The sequence below is a fragment of the Cryptomeria japonica genome, chromosome 8 (assembly GCF_030272615.1).
Source record: "Cryptomeria japonica chromosome 8, Sugi_1.0, whole genome shotgun sequence".
In the NCBI taxonomy this organism is placed as follows: Eukaryota; Viridiplantae; Streptophyta; class Pinopsida; order Cupressales; family Cupressaceae; genus Cryptomeria; species Cryptomeria japonica.
In genome coordinates, this window is record NC_081412.1 from 517,763,334 (window position 1) to 517,769,627 (window position 6,294).

A 6,294-nucleotide genomic window follows, 5' to 3' on the forward strand; every position below is an offset into this window, starting at 1 on the left:
TAAAACCTCTTTGCCATCACTTGATAAAATGTAGTTCGATCAATCTATCTAGATTTCATCAAAATATTTTTATTGAATGCAATAAAGAATTTAAAGCTATACATGCTTTCTTCAACACTACATATGTTCTTTTTTTACTAGAAGGGATTTGAAAATTAGTTTTTTATATTATTCCAATCCTTAAAACTACTATTTTCAAGGATGTCCATAAAGGAGGAGATTCATTTAGAATCCCAAGATTTAGCCAAGTAACCTTGGGCAAGATCAAATGATTTGTTTCTACAATCCAAGTTCAACCAAATTGACCTAAAATCTAAAAATTACAATTTCTTGATAAAGCATAAAAAAATTCAATTAGATACTTAACACTCTCCCATGCTCTCCGAATGCTGCTAAATGCACTGAACCTAAAAGCTTTAATATAAAAATTACCAAATATTAGATCATGCATATGGAGGGAAGCCTAGTCATGATACTTTTAGGTCTAAAAAGTGAAACATTAATTTTAATTAGAACTTTCTAGGATTTAAGGCCATAGCCTTCATATCCATTCGTTGCCAAGGCAATGCCTTGAATTTTTAAGTTCTTTAGACCTAAACCACTCCTGTTCTTTGAAGACAACACTTGACCTAAGAGATCACATGCCTTTTTTTATTACCTTTGTTGTCTAACTAGATGAAATTCCTAAGAATTTTTTGAATTTTTTCAAACTAAAAGTTTCTGAATAACCAAGTCTAGGAACTACAAATTGTATAAGAAGCTATATTTTCTTGTGTGGCTTGGATTCTCCTTGCAAGAGACAATAATTAAGATTTCCATTTCAAATTCTTAAAAAAAAAATATTTTGTCAACAACCATTTCTATGTATCTTTTAAGGAGGGTTCAACATAAAATATGATGCCCAAGCATTTAACAACTTTTCTTGGACTCCCCATTGCCATTTTTCACCTTCCAACCAATCTACAGGAAGTTGAAGCCAACAAAAAATAGTGGACTTGTAATATGAGATCTTTTCCCTTGAAGTGATATGAAACAATTTCAATATTTCAACCAAATTAGATAAATTTTCTTTTTCCATCTCAAAAAATAGAATTGTGTGATTCACAAATTGGATATTTAATATTTTTTCCTTATTGGAGAGAGATATACCTCTAATTGATGAATTGATGAATTTCATTCTCAAAATATAATGAAGAGCATATTCATCAATAACAAATAGTTTAGGGGCAATAGAACAACCTTTCTTGAGAGATCTCCCCAATGGAAATGAGTTTGTAAGGTCCACATTTAATTCAATTTGGGAGTATGCATCCTTATATAAAAAATTAATCCACTTAGGGGAATCCAAAAGCCTATAAAATATAGAATAGAAAGACCATTCTATCATATCACATGGCTTCTCAAAATTCAAAAAATCATCCTCACATTCTAAATAGAAGATTTGACCCAATGCATGCTTTCCCAAGTAGTTATTAGGCTTTCTAAGATGAATCATCCTTTGATGAATCTTGTTTGAGTGGCTAAAATAATTTTTCTTAATCTTTTTTGTAAATCTTAGTGCCAAGGTCTTCTCTATGATTTTATAGGGTGCATTTAGTAAAGTTATTCACCTTCAATTTTTGACTAGTGACTTGTCACCTTCTTTAGGAATTCATTAAATGATTCCCCTATTAATATATTTTCCCAGGGAACCTCTCTCAAAAGTATCAATCCATCCACAACCCAATCCTTGTTTATTTTGTAAAATTCATTTGGTAGTTTGTTACATCCCGGATTCATTTACAATCAATAAAGGAGATAACATTTTCCTTGTTTCATCCTTTGCGATGGCACAACATAATTTCTCTACCTCCTCTTGAGTATTTTATTTGGATTACCTTGTATAGAAATCCCTAACTTCAACACCTTTCTCATTCTCTTATGATGAAAATAGACTCTGATAGAAGGTTTTGAAGGCACCCATCATAGTGGCTAAGTCATTTGTTTTAATTCCATTAACTTCATTAGGGCCAAAATTCTCCCTACAATTTTTTGATATTGAGATGTATGATAATTCTAAGTTGATTATTCATGCTCCTACTGTATAGATAACATGAGTTTTCTTGTATTTTTTTGGAAGACTAACTTCAATTATCTATCCCCCATGAGAGATTAAATTTGGTTGATTGAGGAAGCCACACATTGAAATTTTTGAAAAGGACATTGGGCTAATTTTTGGGAAATTATGACAAAGTATTTGAAGTTAGCATTATTGGTCTATAAGTGATTGTGATATGCAATGCAATACTCTTTTAATTAGTCATTATTACGATTATACAAATACTAGAATGAACATGATATATCTATCTCTAGTTGAGTAGACATTAATATAAATATAGATACAATATTCTAATATATCATACTCACAATGTGTGCTACACCTTTCTCATATTGTGTTCCCTTTGCTAGAGTTAAAGGCTTCATTATTACTCTTAGTCTAGGTTAGAGTAATATGAAATGATCTCATGTTAGGTGAATAATCATAATTCCATTGAGTAGCGTAAGTGTAAGAAAGATAATGCCTTTTGTGGGAAAGAATATTAGTGTAGTATAAAGAACTAGTGTTTACACTAAACAATGTCAACACACTATAACACCTATTGAAAGTGTGAAGATTTTTTTTTATAGCTGCTCAATTTTTAGCTATTGTGTGAAATTTTTGATGTTTTATTGTTGATGTTACAACGGTTATTTTCTGATTAATATGAAAAACAAGTTTTAAGGACTTGAAACCTTTAACATAAGAGCAAAAGATGGTTCAACAAAGAACAACAAGACCAACAACGAAACAACATACAAAAGAGTGGCAAGAAGGCCAATAAACCGAACAGACAACAAAAGAAAGGAACAACAAAGCGAATAAAACCAGATAAAAGGCCAAGACAACTAACATCAACTACAGAGACTTGAGAAGATCAACCGCCTTGATGACCAACAAGTCATAATTTGCCGAAGCAACTTTGAGCTCTTCAATTTCCTTGTTTGGCCTTTTCTCCTTCTTCTTGCCTCTGGTCCTCGTTCTTGGTCCTTGCACATCTCCCATGCCTTCCATGTCAGGTTCCTTCTCTAGGGATTCCTTCTCATTTTCCAGCTTACTGATAAGGACTTTGGTGTTTTCAGTCGAGGCCTTCAGAATGTTATGGCTTTGTTCAACAATGCTTTTGAGACAGGTTTCAATTTTGTTGAGTTTGTTATGAGTGTCCACCATTCTCTGGTCCGTAGCATTGTCATTGGTTTTTATCTCTTCCAGGGCCTTCTCCACTTGCTCAAACCTAGGGTTGAAGGCGTCCCTAATCTCTTCAGCTTTGGCAACAGTTTTTCCCCGATCATCAACGTACTCAACCATGGATTTACCTTCACCAATGCTGATTGTCTCCAGAATTTGAACCATGTGGCTTAGCTTCTTGTTTTCCTCCACAACTTTCTTGTGACTATTTATGAGCCAGTTCCAGGGTGTCCACAAACCCCTTCAAGCCCTCAATAGGAGGGTTTGAAGGGGGGCTTTTTTCACTAGCTTTGGCCTGTTCAATATTGGGAACATCTCCACCAGTAGTCTGTTTGACATTTCCACCAACACTCTGGTTGAAACCATCCCCCGTAATATCCTCCTCAACTTTTTGGTCCACATCAGGGTCCTTACACTGCACTTTGTCCTCAGACTCCAACTCAAACTTGCCCTGTCTTTTCTGCTTTTTCTTAGATTTCTTCCGAGGGGATGGAGAGTCATCCTTTTCAGAGTCCTCAGAGACCTCCTCCTCCTCCGAGGAGTGAATCTGGAAGACCTTCTCTTTACTTTTTTTCTTACTCTTAGAAGAGGACGACTTAATTCTCACCTGTTTTCTTTTCTTACCAAGATCAGCTTCAGAGTCCTCCAGACTCTCCTCAGTCTCACTTTTCGAATCACTTTCAGAATCATCACCCATAGAAAAATCAGAGTCCGACCCATCCTCCTCAGAATCAGAGATAGAAAGTTGGGGGCAGGCAATTTGATTAGCTTTTATATGGTCATAAATTAGTAACTATTGTTACTCGTATTATAATTTCTTAAGCCAATAAAAAAAAGTTCTTTTTTGTACAAAAATATTATTTCCTTTCATCAATTGGGTGAGGCTTTCAAAGGGTATTTAAAATTTTGACCTCCTTTAAATTTTCTTATTATTTTAACAACTATGTAGTATATATAATTGATACTTCAAAATTCTAGTTGTAAAACATATCATCACCATGGACATGGAACCCTAGTATTTGGTAATGACAATATTACAATCGTCATACATGCTTTATCGACCAAATATTTTCAAATCATAACAAAAACTACTTGTGCCACAAGATTGCATAGTATTTGCAACATCTTTTAATTTCTTCGAGTAATATGTACCAAAAGGGAATTTAAGTAGAATAATCTTTAATTTTTAAAAAAAATATCAAGTCTAGCTCCTATCTCATAGTTGTAATATATGCTATGCCATTCAATTTGTAAGAAATTGAATATAATGGTGTATCTTTATGCTAACTTATTTCTATTGGAAGAACATTTTACATTTATACTCTCTTTTACATTATTATATTTCATGTATAGTTTTTAATGTTCTTATATGGAATTCATTTTTGTTGGAATTTTTGTAAGGAAGTTTGATATGGTTGACTCATACAAACTATTTTTGTTCTAGTCTACCTTAAAACTAGCCTTGGAGCTTGGGTACTCATTTTTAAAAATTCAACAAGGGTTTAATCTTGAAATCATTTTGGAATTCCTTCAACTTAGAGCCAAGGTTTCGCCAAAATCATCAATGGTTTATACTAAAAAATCTACTATCTTTTTTTAATTTTAGAGTTGATGTTTAATGGTATCAACTATGCCAATCTCAACCTAGGATATTTAAGCATTCATTTATAAAATTCCAAAAACTAGCCAAACATCTCACAAGTTAAACCACCATCACTTTACTCATTTATATATCTTTTACCAAATTTGATGTAAGAGAAAAATATACTTGACCTACACAATATACCACATATATAGGTTGCATTTACACCCACATGCATAAGATATATCTCTACCTATAATTAGATTATCCCATGTTTTGATCACGAGAGTAATGGAAGGTACAAATATTTTGTCCCTCAAGCAATTTTGTGGCACTGTTTACATCCCTTGGATTACAATGAGGTAACATTACATCTTGGTTGGTTTGGATGATAACCCATCTTTGATTCTTATCTAGGGATATAAGCACACAAAACATAAATATAAATTATACCTAAACATAGAGTTAGAATCAATAACTGAAAACAAAAGGGTTAAGAGTGACTCAACTATTTCAATTAAAATCATCATTTTTGGTCTTTATTGGTTCATATGCAATAGTTGATATAGTAAACATTGAATTGTTTAATGGAATGGTGATAAGAAAGAAGATACAAATTAATGATGAGGTTTTGGATATCCTATATAGATCTAGGGATGTGGTTTGGTCCTCTTGATGTGGTATAGTCTTGGTGGCATGATTTGTCCTCTACTCTTGTAAATTTATAGAACCTATTTGATTGCATTTGAAGATGGGTGGTGTTGTGTAATATATTGGGGAGACTACTACGTATAGAGAGAAGTGTGATTATTTCCTTGATAGCTTGTCAACCCTTTTTGCTAATGTACAACATTGAAAAATATGCCAAACAAACATGCAAGGAGCCTAGATGATGAATTGATTTGTAATATGTGATGATGCAATGTAAAATACAAGTTTTATAATGCTTTTATAATGTTGTGAATCAAGTCTTCTCAACAATCCAACATGATAGCTAAAGACCTAAGATTGTCTTTAAATAAAAGAATTTAAGGACTCAATTTCAAGTATTTTAAAGTTGAAGTCAATAAATAACAATCACATTCTTAAAAAAAAATTGAAACAAATGAAAATTAGATTGATAATACTAAATTATAAACTATCTATGTTGAATGTTCAACCTTATATTTGTCTTCTAGCTGGTATGCCTTCTATTGATTGTGCAACCTTGTAATTTGCTATTTCAATACCCTATATCTTTCTATCCTTAACAGCCTGTTGCTGGCCCTTCTTTGTATAATTAGTTTTACATTTATTCAATAAAAAAAATAATTAAATTAGAAAGAAAAAAAAACCAAAAATCAATTAACTTTTAAGATTAAAAATATATAAACAAACAAAATAAACACTTTTATCCTTAACATCCAAGGAAAGAAAATAATGATTTAAGACGGAATATATTTCCAAC